The sequence below is a fragment of the Triticum aestivum genome, chromosome 2B, assembly GCF_018294505.1.
Source record: "Triticum aestivum cultivar Chinese Spring chromosome 2B, IWGSC CS RefSeq v2.1, whole genome shotgun sequence".
Taxonomy (NCBI): Eukaryota; Viridiplantae; Streptophyta; class Magnoliopsida; order Poales; family Poaceae; genus Triticum; species Triticum aestivum.
The window spans coordinates 197,868,122-197,882,737 of NC_057798.1; positions in this window are offsets into that span (position 1 = coordinate 197,868,122).

The following is a 14,616-nucleotide window of genomic DNA, read 5'->3' on the forward strand; positions in this document are numbered from 1 at the left end:
TTTCAACCGGTACAACCGGAGGTTCGAGCGGTTCTTCCGCTCGTTCCTTAGCCGCTCAAGCGATCAAGACCGGGCGGTTGCACCGGCCCTGCACCGCCCAACTACCACCCTCAAGGGTGACTCCGTTCTATTTCAGTGCGGTAGTTGTGCGGTAGCTGGGCGGTTGGTCCGGTTATTTGCTAATGACCGGTACTACCGCCCGATGGCCCGGTTGTACCGCCTGGTAGGGTTCTCCAGTTACATCGTGAGTCCCGGTTGTAGCGGGACAAGGAGCGGTTGTACCGCTGCAGTACTGAAAACGCAGTAACGGTTGGATTTTAGTGGGTTGCTATATAAGGTGGTTCCTCCACCTACCACGCCCACCTCTTACCTCTCTCACTCCACCATTGATGCTCTCAAGCTCTCTTGCCCGATCTCTCTCTCTAGCCACTCAAACTTGTTGATGTGCTAGGGTTTGAAGGAGGAGACCTAGATCTACACTTCCACCAAAGGGTATTTACTTCCCCCATACTTTCTAGTGTGGATTTTGTTACTCTTGGTGCTTGAGCACCCTAGACGGTTGAGGTCACCTCAAGGCCATATTCCATTATGGTGAAGCTTCGTGGTTTCATTGGGAGCCTCCAATTGTTGTGGAGATTGCCCCAACCTTGTTTGTAAAGGTCCGGTTGCCGCCTTCAAGGGCTCCAATAGTGGAATCACGGCATCTCGCATTGTGTGAGGGCGTGAGGAGATTACGGTGGCCCTAGTGGCTTCTTGGGGAGCATTGTGCCTCCACACCGCTCTAACGGAGACGTACTTCCCCTTAAAAGGAAGGAACTTTGGTAACACATCCTCGTCTCCACCGGCTCCACTCTTGGTTATCTTATCCCTTTACTTTTGCAAGCTTACTTGTGCTATATCCATTGCTTGCTTGTGTGCTCATTGTCTTTGCATCATATAGGTTGTCCACGTAGTTGCACATCTAGACAACCTATTTCATTGCAAGGTTTAAATTGTTAAAGAAAAGTCTAAAAATTGTTAGTTGCCTATTCACCCCCCCTCTAGTCAACCATATCGATCCTTTCAATTGGTATCAGAGCCTCGTCTCTTTATTAAGGACTTTGCCGTCCGAAGAGTATGGTTGACGTCAACGACGGTGCGGAGGAACACTCCGGTGTGAATCCCATCTCGTCTTCGGCCGAAGGGGGAACCTCGGTCTCACGTGAGGAATTCAATGTGGCTTTAGACACATTGAAAACCTCCATGACGGCCGAGGTTAAAAGCATGTTTACTGAATTTCTAGAGGGACTTAAACTATCTACCTCACCAATGAAAGTGGGTGATCCCACTAACAAGGTGACGGATGCTAACTCCGATAAGGGGGAAGCTAACAATGAAAAGAGTCCTTCTACTAGTGGTAGAAATGGCACCGGCATCTTTGCCCATGTGGAACCCCCGGTGTATAGAGGACCGATCCCCTCTACTCATTTGAATCATGCCGGTCCTCCTCCTAATATGTGAAAAATGAAGATTATGATTCTTGGGTTTATCGCTTCAAGCGTCATTTAAAACATGTGAATACTAACCTTTGGAGAATTATTGAAGAAGGTTTCTACCCTCATGATCCAAGCAACTTCACCCCTCGAGAAGAAGTGGACAATCAATTCAATGAGAGTGCTCTCTTCATCATCCAAGATGCTATCCTTTCCGAAGATCTCCCTCATCTTCGACCTCATGTCATGGCTAAAGAAGCATGGAAGTGTGTCAAGCATATGTATAGAGGAAGTGCTAGCAGTCAATGCTCCAACTATGAAGTGGTGCAAGATGAAGCCGATGAGTTTGCAATGAAAGAGGATGAAGAACCTCGTGAGCTCTTTCGAAGAGTGACCAAACTTGCGGTCGCACTCTGAGATCATGGGAGTAAGGACACGGATGACAACTGGATCAAGCACAAGTTCCTCAAGGCCATGATGCCCTACAACAAGGCCATGTCCTCCGTCATCCGCCAAAGACCGGACTTCCACTCCATGACCTCTGGTGAAGTGTTGGATGAGTTTGTTGCAATGAACATCTTGGATAAGACCGCCGACAATGCGGTGCTCCGTTCCCAAAGGGCAAAGAAGCCCAATCTTGCCTTGAAGGCCAAGGTTAGTGTGGAAGAAGAAGAAGAAGAGGAAGATGAGGAGAGCAACCCCGAGGACACGAAGTATGATTATCATGAGCACATGGCTCTTGCCTCAAGACCGTTTTGGAGTAAGAAGACTACAAGACCCAACTTCAACAAGAACAACTCAAGTGGCCTCAAAGGGAAGCAACGAGTTAGAACTTGTTTCAACTGTGGCAATGTCAGTCATTTCATTGCGGATTGTCCATACGAGAAGCGGGAAAACAATGGTGGCAAGTTCATTCGAAAAGACAAAGCCAAGTCCTTCCCCAACAAGAACAACTTCACCAAGAAGACTCCTTCTTGCGGGTTGGTGGTTCAAGAAGAATACTGTGAGGATGACGATGATGATGAAGATGGTGAAACAATGGCCATGGCATCCATTGGCATTGTCTCAACTCCTCGGGTGTCTCTCTTCGATGCACCTAACGAGAACATCACCGCCAAGTGCCTCATGGCTAAGGCCACCAACAAGGTAACCCCCAACATCAAAACCACCATTATTCTTAACCCTCCTTCAACAGATGACTTTGATAATGGTAAGGGGTCTAATGAGGAGATCAATGAATTTGAGTCCTTCATGAGTAAGCTCAAGGGAAAATCCAAGAAGCATTTCGTTGCTCTCTTGGAACAACTTGGTGAAGCCAATGACATGATCGAGGCTCATGAAGAAACCATCACTAAGATAGAAAGTCATAGTCGTGACTATGCCGATGAGATATCGGATCTCTCTAATGCTCTTGAGGAAGAGTGTGAGCATCGTTTGGCTCTTGAGGAGTCACACAACGATGGTCATGCTAAACTAAAGAAAGATCTTGATCATGCTCTTGTTGTGTCTCGTGTTCTAGCTTCCGAGAAGGCTAAACTTGGGGTTGATCATGTTAGACTCACGGAGGAGTTTGATGTACTTGACAAGGCCCACAAGGTCTTGAAAAGTGCTCATGCCACCCTCAAGGAGTCTCATGCTCAACTCCAAGTTAAGCTAACTAAGGAAAAGGCCACATTTCCTCACATGGTCTTAATTGATAATGCAAATGCTACTAACCCATGTTGTGAGCATGTGCATCTTGTGGAGGAAAATGCCAAGTTGAAGGAACAACTCGAGAAAGGTCTTGTGTCATGCATACAAGGCGAGAAGAACCTAAATGACCTTTTGAGCAATCAAAAGGAAGTTGTGGGAAAGGAGGGAGTTGGGTTCACACCCAAGTCCAAGAACAAGAAGAAGAACAAGGAGAAGAAGAGCAAGACCAATCGACCTCCTCCGCTCACGCAAACCTTTGTGAAGGAGGAAGAAGGTGCTCCTAAGGAGAAGAAGAACAATGGGAAGACCGGTGAAGCCAAAGAGCGCAACGCCATCTCTCCCAACAAAGCCGGCGACTTTAACCCCTCTTATGTGTTGTGCCGTGCTAGTGATGGACATGTTTATGCTAAATTTGTTGGTTCTCCTTATGAGTACATGAATGGTCTATTTGGGTTCCTAAGACCCTTGTTACTAACATCAAAGGACCCATTACTCAATGGGTACCTAAAACCAAGCATTGATCTCTTGTAGGTGTTTGCTTCCGGTGGGGGATCATGGTTGCTCGATAGTGGAGCAACAAATCATATGACCGGGAGCAAGGACTTGGTGGTGGACGTGCACAATATCCCATCTATGCCCACCAATGTCGAATGTGGTGATGCCTCACATTCTAAGGTATTGGGTCTTGGCAAGGTTGTCATTTCTCATGATCTAACGATCGAGAAAGTCATGCTTGTTGAGTCCCTTGCGTTCAATTTACTTTCCGTTTGTCAACTCGCACTCATGGGTTTTGCCACCTTCTTTGATATTGATACCGTGGCCCTCTTGTGGAGCAAGACTCTTAAAGTAGCCTTTGTTGGGCATGTCGAGAACGGTCTCTATGTGGTTAACTTCTCGGAGCAACCCACTAAGACCGCGACATGCCTAATGGCTAAAGTTGATGTGGGATGGCTTTGGCATCGCCGTTTAGCCCATGTCAATATGAGATCTTTGCAAAGTCTTCTCAAGGGGGACCATGTCCATGGACTAACGAATGTTAGTTTTGCCAAAGATCGTGTTTGCAGTGCTTGTATCGAAGGAAAGCTTCATGAGACGGCTCACCCTCCCACGACTATCATCTACTCGAAGAGACCCTTGGAGCTCCTCCACATGGACCTCTTTGGGCCCCCATCCTTTGATAGTCTTGGGGGTAGAAAGTGTTGCTTGGTGATAGTGGATGATTATTCAAGATACACGTGGGTATACTTCTTCAAGAGGAAGAGTGAGACTCAACAAACCATCATCGACTTTGCAAATGAAGCTCAACGTCAACACAATGCAAAGATCTTGACAATAAGAAGTGACAACGGCACCGAGTTCAAGAACTACACCTTGGATGAGTTTCTTAGTGATGAAGGGATCAAGCACCAATATTCCGCACCATATACCCCTCAACAAAATGGTGTTGTGGAGAGGAAGAACCGGACGTTGATGGATGCAGCAAGAACCATGATGGTGGAATTCAAGTCTCCATACAACTTCTGGGCCGAAGCCATCAACACAGCTTGTCATGCATCCAATCGGCTCTATCTCCGCAAAGGCTTGAACAAGACTCCGTATGAGATACTCACCGGGAACAAGCCTAATCTCAAGTACTTCCGGGTGTTCGGGTGTAAGTGTTTCATTCTCAAGAAAGGTGTTCGTTTGTCTAAATTTGAAGCTAGAGCTCATGAGGGCATATTTGTTGGTTATGCTACAAACTCTCATGCTTACCGTGTTCTCAACAAGTCCAACAGACTCATTGAGGAGATGTGTAATGTAGAGTTTGATGAAAATAACGGCTCCCAAGTGGAGCAAAGTGGTACTTGTGATGTAGGTGATGAAATTCCTCCCCAAGCCATAAGAAGAATGGGTATTGGTCATATCCTACCCATTGAGGAACCCCTTGTGGCCGAAGGAGAAGGACAATGCTCCACTCAAGTGGAGCCATCACCTCCCCAAGACCCACACGCTTCCGAAGAACAAAGTGAAGGCCCTCACCTTCATGAACAAGACCAAGGGCAAGATCAACCTCAAGATGGAGGTGAACCTCTAAATGATGCCCAAGGTCAAGTTCTCCCCCTCGAGCAAGTTCAAGATCATGAGCAAGCTCAAGACGGCGCTCAAGATGATCAAGTTAACCTTCCTCCTTCCACCCCCGAGGAAGAATTAGAGCGTCGTGCCGCGAAGATTGCTTCCAAACTCACAACCCAAGGCCATCTCATGGAAAACGTGGTTGGAAGTCTAAGAAAGGCGGTAAGCACTCGTAGACAATTAGCTAACTATTGTGAACATCATGTGTTTGTCTCTTGTGTTGAACCCCAAAAGGTCTATGAGGCGCTCGAAGACTCGGATTGGCTCAATGCCATGCATGAAGAACTAAACAACTTTGAGTACAACAAGGTGTGGAGATTGGTGCCCAGGCCTTCGGGGAACCACAACGTCATTGGAACAAAGTGGATCTTCAAGAACAAGCAAGATGCTCATGGGAACATCATTGGCAACAAGGCAAGATTGGTAGCACAAGGCTACTCCCAAGTCGAGGGCATCGACTACGGTGAAACCTTTGCTCCCGTTGCTCGTCTTGAATCCATTCGTTTGTTGATTGCTTATGCTTCCCATCACAACTTTAAGTTGCAACAAATGGATGTGAAAAGTGCTTTTCTTAATGGTCCCATTAATGAGTTGGTTTATGTCAAGCAACCCCCCGGGTTCGAGGACCCCTACTTCCCGGATCACGTGTATCAACTCGATAAGGCACTCTATGGCCTTAAACAAGCCCCACGTGCGTGGTATGACCACCTTACCGAGTTGCTACAAGATCATGGATTTGAAGTAGGACAAATCGATCCCACTCCTTTTACTAAGAAGGTCAAAGGGGAGTTGTTTGTATGCCAACTATATGTTGATGATATTATCTTTGGTTCTCCTAACAAAGCTTTCAATGAGGAATTTGCCGCTCTCATGACCTCCAAGTTAAAGATGTCTTCGATGGGTGAGTTGAAATTCTTCCCTGGTTTTGACATCAAACAACGAAGAGAAGGAACCTTCATCAACCAAGCCAAATACACTCAAGACATGCTTAAAAGATTCAAGCTAAGTGATGTCAAGCCGGCTTCTACTCCAATGCCTACCAAGTGCCAACTTGACATCGATCCCAATGGTAAAGCGGTGGATCAAAAGGTATATCGCTCCATGATTGGCTCCTTGCTTTACCTTTGTGCATCTAGACCAGATATCATGTTGAGTGTGGGGATGTGTGCACGGTTTTAAGCCGCACCAAAGGAAAGTCACTATGTGGCGGTCAGCGAATCTTTTGATATTTGGCTCATACCCCAAACTTTGGCTTATGGTACCCAAGAGGAGCAAATTTCAAGCTTGAAGGTTTCACGGATTCCGATTGGGCGGGGGACAAAGTGGATAGGAAGTCCACTTCCGGAGGGTGCCAATTTCTTGGTTGCTCTTTGGTAAGTTGGTCTTCGAAGAAGCAAAGTTGTGTGTCCCTCTCATCCACCGAAGTGGATTATGTGGCGGCCGATAGTTGTTGTGCTCAACTCCTATGGATGAGGCAAACTTTAAAGGAGTACGGTGTCATTTGTGACAAAGTGCCTCTTTGGTGTGATAATGAAAGCGCCATCAAGATTTCTCTCAACCCGGTACAACACTTCAAGACGAAGCACATTGAGATTCGGTATCACTTCATCCGGGATCACATTAGGCGAGGAGAGATCAAGCTCAAGTATGTCAACACTCATGATAACCTTGCAGATATTTTCATGAAGCCCTTGGATGAAGCAAGATTTCGCGAGTTAAGGCATGAGCTAAATATCATTGATTTGAGCAATGTGACTTGAACCCGTACACCCCCACCACACTCAACGTGTTGTCTAGTTTAGGTGTAGGCATAGACATAGGGGGACTGTTGTTCTATCAATGAACTCTCCCTCCCCCCATCATGCATAAATCGATCACCTCTTTCACATTAGCCATTTTTGATGGCATTTGTGCTTCAAAGACGAGTGTTGGTCATGGGCCCAAGGATAATTCTTCGCGGTGCCATACCACTTGACTCAAACATAGGTGGCTTCGGCCATCGCCCTCTCTTAAGAGAGAGGACTGAGCTCGCTCAGCTTGTGTGCGGTTGCTTTTGTTTTCCCTTCGTTTTTCCTTTTCTTTTGTGTTGTCCCGTTTGGTCTGGGCTTTGGTGGTCGGGCGGTACAACCGGTGTCACGGGCAGTTCTACCGCTGATACCTGGTTGTGCTGCCCCAGTTGGGTTGCCTTCGGTGCTTGGGCGGTTGTACCGCCCATTTTTTTCTGGGGCTTCTCCGTCCGGTTCTACCGGTTGTCTCCGGGCGGTACTTCCGGTCACCTGACTTGCGGTACAACCGGTCCTAGGAGCGGTTCTACCGCCGCGCGGCTACGGGCCTATTTATATCCGACGGGGCGAAGGGTTTTCTCTTTTTCCCCTTCGTTCCCAGTCGCCTCCTCCTTGCCCTAGCCGCCGGTCACCTCTGCCTCGTCCCGGAGTGCGCCCCGCGCTTCGGTCCCGAGGGTTCTCCGTGGATTCTCTCCATGGAAGCCTTCCGGTCTTCTCCCATGGATGGTGGTAATGTCCTTGTTCTTCGTTCTTTGTTCTAGGTTTTCTTCTTGTTCTAGGGCATTACCTTATCCTCCTAGTGTTGTGGTTGTTCTTTGGTTGGGAGAGACCGTCATTTTTCTTGTGTCTGTGCAGTACATAGAACTCTGAATATTGCTTGAGTGATTTGCACGTCTTGAACAGATCTAACTACCCTGGTAGTGCCACTGTCAGCGGTCCTACCGCCCAGACGGGCGGTACAACCGGTGGGGCGGTTCTACCGGTGGGGGATCCGGTTCAACCGGTATATATGAACCACAACACTGTTCTGGTTTCTTTGTGTTGCATTTTTCGTGTGCTTTCCTATCATTCCTGTTGGTTTCGTGTGTCCCCTTCGTGTTTGTGTTCAGGTGGCTCCAGTTCTCGCCCTGCTCCTTGCAAGACCAAGAAGAGGGTTCGACGGGCTCCGCGCCCGGCTGACTCTGAAGAGGAAGTTGTGATCCCCACCAAGCCCACTCGCCGTGAAAAGTCTGCCGCTGTCAAACAATGTGTGATAATGCCACTCCACTGTTAGAAAGCCAAGGATTGGGAAGCCTTCCGCTCAAAGAATCCTTATGTGGTTCCCGTAGCTCCTCGTTGGACCACTGTTCAGTTTGGGAATGAGATGCAAGTATGAATTGTTCATGAACTCTTTGATCACAACAAGCACAGATATGCCAAGCAGTGGACCATCGATGTTGATCATTGGCGGAACAACCTGGAGTATTTTGGTGAGGCTTTGGCTCTCTGTGAGGAGTTTGATCTTGTCAAGCTCATGTCCGTCAACTGTGACTTTGATGTTCAACTCATCCATCAGTTCTATGCCACCGTTCACTTTGGAGAAGATGACGCGCGCACCCTCACTTTCATGTGTCGTGATGAGCTCTTTCAAGTTCCCTGGAGGACCTTCTGCAATGCTATTGGGTACGATGGTACCGGTCTGGAAGGAAGGGGTGGCATTCGCCCCCATGATCATCCTGACCCCATGCCTAAGGAGAAGCTTGCCCCTCTGTACATTCGGGGCCGTGGTATTATTGGTGAATCTAAGGATTTGGTGAAGGTCTATGGCATCACGCATCGTGTTTTTCGCAATGTGCTTCTGCCCAAAGTGGGGAATCAAGATGAAATCCATGGCTATCTTGTTGACTTGATGGTTGCTATGAAGACCAAGGTTGGATCTGGGGAGACGTTTGATGTGTCCAACTGGCTGTGGCACGAGATGTACAACATGGTCATCTACAGGAAGGTCCCCATTTATGCTCCATTTGTCATGTGCTTTCTGAACTCAGTGTGGGGAGTTCGCCGTCCTGGAGAGCCCCTCACCTCTCCTGACAATCTTACCAATCATGAAGTCAAGCTTCTTAAGAAGAATAAGCACGCCGAGCCACGTTTCCCGGCTAATGCTCCTGAGGATGTCTATGCCACTTCTGATGATGAAGATTTTGAGTTGGAACCAGGGGCCAAGCCCTCGTGGGTGGACAAGCTCGCTGCCAAGGTGAAGAAGACCTTCTGCCTCCAGTCTGACATCCAGAAGAGGATGTATGAGGCACATGTTAATGAGAAGCTTGCGCGGCGTCGCCAAATTGCTATGATGAGGCACCTAAGCATGTCAGTTCAGAGTAGTTCTGAGAAGAGCATCACACCGGAGGAGCGTTGGATATCCTCCCACAGCACCTGGACTGATGATGAAGCCCCTCCTCAGCCCTCCACCACCGTTACTGCTGTTGATGATATCACGGAGGACTCAGATCGGGACGATGATGAAGTTTCTGATGATGGCGAAGATTCTAACAATGATGAAGACCTTGATGCTACCGAGGAGTCAGAGGAGGACGAGTGAGCCTGGGGCGATAGCTTCGCTCTCTTCCTTTTTGGTGTCCTGATGCCAAAGGGGGAGAGAGTGTGATAGGACTCGGGAGTTGCATGGGTGGTTGCGTAGTGTGTGTCTCGTATTGAACTTGTCTATGGTCTCCAGTTGAACTTTGGTCGTTCTCGTTTGTTTTGTGTGGATTTTGTGCCTCTCCTGCTATCTCTTCGTTATGCTTGTTGGTCTTAATTGGTAGTATTGCTCTTGTTTCTTTGTGTTGGCTACCTTCATGTTATATGCTTTATATGACTAGTCTATAGAATCTAGGGGGAGTCTCGACCTGGGGCTCACATCTAGGGGGATCTCCATCTAGATTCTATAGTCTTCTATCTTATATCGTGTTGTTGTCATCATTCACCAAAAAGGGGGAGATTGTAAGGGCATTTCCCTACCTTATGTTTTGGATGATGATGACAACCCTTTGTTGGTCTAATCCTGTGCTAATTATTTCAGGTTCTCAATGATTAGGCTTTCATCGGTTAGTGGTTCTCTCTCGAAGGAATCATTTGAAGACGGAATCCTCTACGCGTTTATCTCTTTGGTCGTAGGGATCCTGTACACTCTAGAGGGAATCCACTGTGGCTAGAATAGGGGAGTCCTTTCGTTCACCTCCATTCCCCCTTTTCTTGTCGAGAGAGTGCCTCCATCTTCATCTAATCCTTGCTGTGTGTTCCCAGCGGTTGTACCGCTCATCCGAGCGGTTGTACCGCTGGCTCTTGACGCTACTCTGCTGCTGTCGAGCGGTGGTACCGCTGCCTTCGAGCGGTGGTACTGCCATCTGACTCTGCATAGTCCAGCAGCGGTTGTTCCGGCCATGCACCGCCCATGTACCGGTCAGGCTTCTGTCCTGATGCGGTGGCTGGGCGGTGGTGGCCCGGTTGGTCCGGTTGTTCCTTTTCAACCGGTACAACCGGAGGTTCGAGCGGTTCTTCCGCTCGTTCCTTAGCCGCTCAAGCGATCAAGACCAGGCAGTTGCACCGGCCCTGCACCGCCCAACTACCACCCTCAAGGGTGACTCCGTTCTGTTTCGGTGCGGTAGTTGTTCGGTAGCTGGGTGGTTGGTCCGGTTATTTGCTAATGACCGGTACTACCGCCCGATGGCCCGGTTGTACCGTCTGGTAGGGTTCTGCAGTTACATCGTGAGTTCCGGTTGTACCGGGACAAGGAGCGGTTGTACCGCTGCAGTACTGAAAACGTAGTAACGGTTGGATTTTAGTGGGTTGCTATATAAGGTGGTTCCTCCACCTACCACGCCCACCTCTTACCTCTCTCACTCCACCATTGATGCTCTCAAGCTCTCTTGCCCGATCTCTCTCTCTCTAGCCACTCAAACTCGTTGATGTGCTAGGGTTTGAAGGAGGAGACCTAGATCTACACTTCCACCAAATGATATTTACTTCCCCCATACTTTCTAGTGTGGATTTTGTTACTCTTGGTGCTTGAGCACCCTAGACGGTTGAGGTCACCTCGAGGCCATATTCCATTGTGGTGAAGCTTCGTGGTTTCGTTGGGAGCCTCCAATTGTTGTGGAGATTGCCCCAACCTTGTTTGTAAAGGTCCGGTTGCCGCCTTCAAGGGCTCCAATAGTGGAATCACGGCATCTCGCATTGTGTGAGGGCGTGAGGAGATTACGGTGGCCCTAGTGGCTTCTTGGGGAGCATTGTGCCTCCACACCGCTCTAACGGAGACGTACTTCCCCTTAAAAGGAAGGAACTTCGGTAACACATCCTCGTCTCCACCGGCTCCACTCTTGGTTATCTTATCCCTTTACTTTTGCAAGCTTACTTGTGCTATATCCATTGCTTGTTTGTGTGCTCATTGTCTTTGCATCATATAGGTTGTCCACGTAGTTGCACATCTAGACAACCTATTTCATTGCAAGGTTTAAATTGTTAAAGAAAAGTCTAAAAAATGTTAGTTGCCTATTCACCCCCCCCCTCTAGTCAACCATATCGATCCTTTCAAGTGTCTCGGGGGCTACTGCATTGCCTGTCCAATGCAGAAAATTTTAAGTGTAATACAGTCTCCGAGGAGATTTTGATCCTCAGGTTGGTCGGCCGCACCCAACCTGAGTCTTGAGGACTGAGCACGCCGCTTGTTGTGTCCCGAAGTATTCTGCCAAGCTAGGACTTGATCCTCAGACCGATTTTGCAAATCAACCTGAGTCTCAGCGGCTACCGGGATCAGCGGTCGTATGGCATCCTTCATGTGCATCTCAGGTTTTAGACCGATACCCACCTTGAGGGCTACTGGCTATGTATCTCGGCAGAGGATAAATTGCATCAATCAAAACTATTGACAAAAATCGGCCCACATTAGGGGTGGTGCACCACCTCGGAAGTAGTCCGGCATAAAGCTCGGGCACTAGTGGCTGGCTCCATAGAGGGCATTTCCGGCATTAAGCTCGGCTAAACTCCTTCAAAATTCTTTGAACCAAGGTGATTTACGACACCTCGGATACAGTCCGGCGTTGGAGCTCGGATACATAGTCCGGCATTGAAGCTCGGATACAGTCCGGCGTTGGAGCTCGAACGCAAGAGGACGTTGCCGCCCGGGAACAACTTCAAACCCGAAGTGTGGCATAAAAATAACAAGGCATTGATAAAGGCCGGAAACTTAAAGGGGCTCCTCGGATACCCGACGTGTAAACTCGTCGAATGCATTTCGGCGATCCTCAAGATAGAAGATGAGAAGATTTGTTGAACCAGTTTTCAAGACCGGCAACCAAAGATGAAGAACAGTTCGGAAGAATCGAGGAGCGTCCCTAACTTGAAGACCGGTTCAAGGGGCTACTGACGGTGTCCTGGACTAGGGGGTACTCAACGCGTCGTCTCCCGATCAGTTGGATTGGACCGAGGACCCCCATGGCCGTATACTCATGGGCCAGTCCGGACAGCTGCCGCATACAAGGAAGAATCCACAAGACTTGGCGATCAAGACAAGGACTCCTCCCCCACCGGCGTATTCGGCTAGGACTCTTGTTATCCCAGGCCTCTGGTGCATTATATAAACCGGGGTCAGGCTAGTCGATAGAGATATACAACAACAATCATACCATAGGCTAGCTTCTAGGGTTTAGCCTCTCTGATCTCGCGGTAGATCAACTCTTGTACTACCCATATCATCAATATTAATCAAGCAGGAGTAGGGTTTTACCTCCATCGAGAGGGCCCGAACCTGGGTAAACATTGTGTCCCTTGCCTCCTGTTACCATTGATCCTAAGACGCACTGCTTGGGACCCCCTACCCGAGATCCGCCGGTTTTGACACCGACAAAGATACTTTCCTAACTGTGATTTTATGCAGGCAACAACACCCAAATCTTCATCTGCTATATGGAGGGCTATTGTTGCTGGTCGCGAAGCTCTGAATGTTGGCATGATAAAATGCATCGGTGACGGCGTATCCACCTCTGTATGGGAGGACCGATGGATCCCGTCGAGTGCCACCATGAAACCATTATTCCGGCCACCGGCTTCTGTGATTTCAGCGGTCAGTGAACTGATCGGCGAGGATAATTGGTCCTGGAAACATGATCTTGTCCACGCAAATTTCATTGCGCCGGACGCGGAGGCTATACTGAACATCCCACTCCGGCAGGGAGGTGGAGATGATTTCTTTGCTTGGGCACATGAGAGGAACGGTATCTACTCTGTTAAATCAGCCTATCGAGCTCTAATGAATCAAAAAGAGCGCTTAGCTCTAGAAGAGGGGCAGATAGCGACACCATCAGTGAACGAACAACAAATGTGGAGCCAACTATGGAAACTCAAAGTTGTGCCAAAAGTAAGGGTGTTTTGGTGGAGGGTACTTAAAGGAATCATCCCCGACGAGTGCACTCTCCATCACCGACACATCAAAGATACAAGCTTATGCAAGCTTTGCCTTGCTATGGACAAAGACTTGATGCATGCACTTGTGCACTGTTCTCATGCGAGGCATTTCTGGGAGGAGGCAAGGCTGCTATTTGAGATCAGTTTACCTCGACTCCACCCTAGCACCTGGGCGCGCGACATCCTTTGTGACTCAAGATTCACATACAAGGATTACGCTACGATTATCACAGTCATGTGGGCCATTTGGATGTCTCACAACAGAAGGACACATGACCAAGAGTTTATTGATCCGGTTAGCTCGGTACGTCGCATCCGCGAAGACCTAGCTTTGCTAGATATCCCCCGTCAAAGCTTTATACCACTGTCGGGGCATGGATGGCTGCCCCCTAAAGCTTCTTATGTCAAAATCAACACGGATGCAGCAATCTAGTTTGATTCTGGTACCGCTGGACTGGGGGGTGTTGCTCGCTCCTCCTCGGCCTTCCTGGGTGCATGGTGCAAACCCCAACTGGGGACAACAGACCCTTTCATTGCTGAAGTGCTCGCGATGCGCGAGGGTGTCATCCTTGCCAAGCTTCGAGGCTTTTTGCACGTGCAACTGGAATCCGACTGTCTTGAGGCAGTAAACCTCTGGAACCTTGGCTACATCGATCGTTCGATAGTAGCACCGATTTTTGCAGAAATTAGAGAGCTCTCTGCTAGCTTTTTGTCTTTCAATATTTCTCATGTAATAAGAACCACTAACGGTCCTGCACACCTATGTGCTAAGCATGCATGCACGCTTAATGTGACTGAAAGTTGGTTGGACTTCACCCCTAGCTTCCTGATCAGCAACCTTCTGGCTGACTGCCCAGCGAATGCCTTTACTTAATAAAGCTCTCTCAAGTTCCCCGCAAAAAAAAAACAATGATCGCGGTATGGCCGTCTTGTCGGTGTAGCGTCGGATGTGATGTCGCGGTATATGGCCGTTTTGTTGGTGTCGCGTCGGATGTGATGTCACGGTTGACTTCGCGTAGCAGGCCGGCTGAAGCAGCCGGACAAGGACCCGGCCGGGCGGCCGGGTTTGAGGGACTTGGCCGGGTTGAGCAACCCGGCCAAGTGCGAGCCGGATTGAG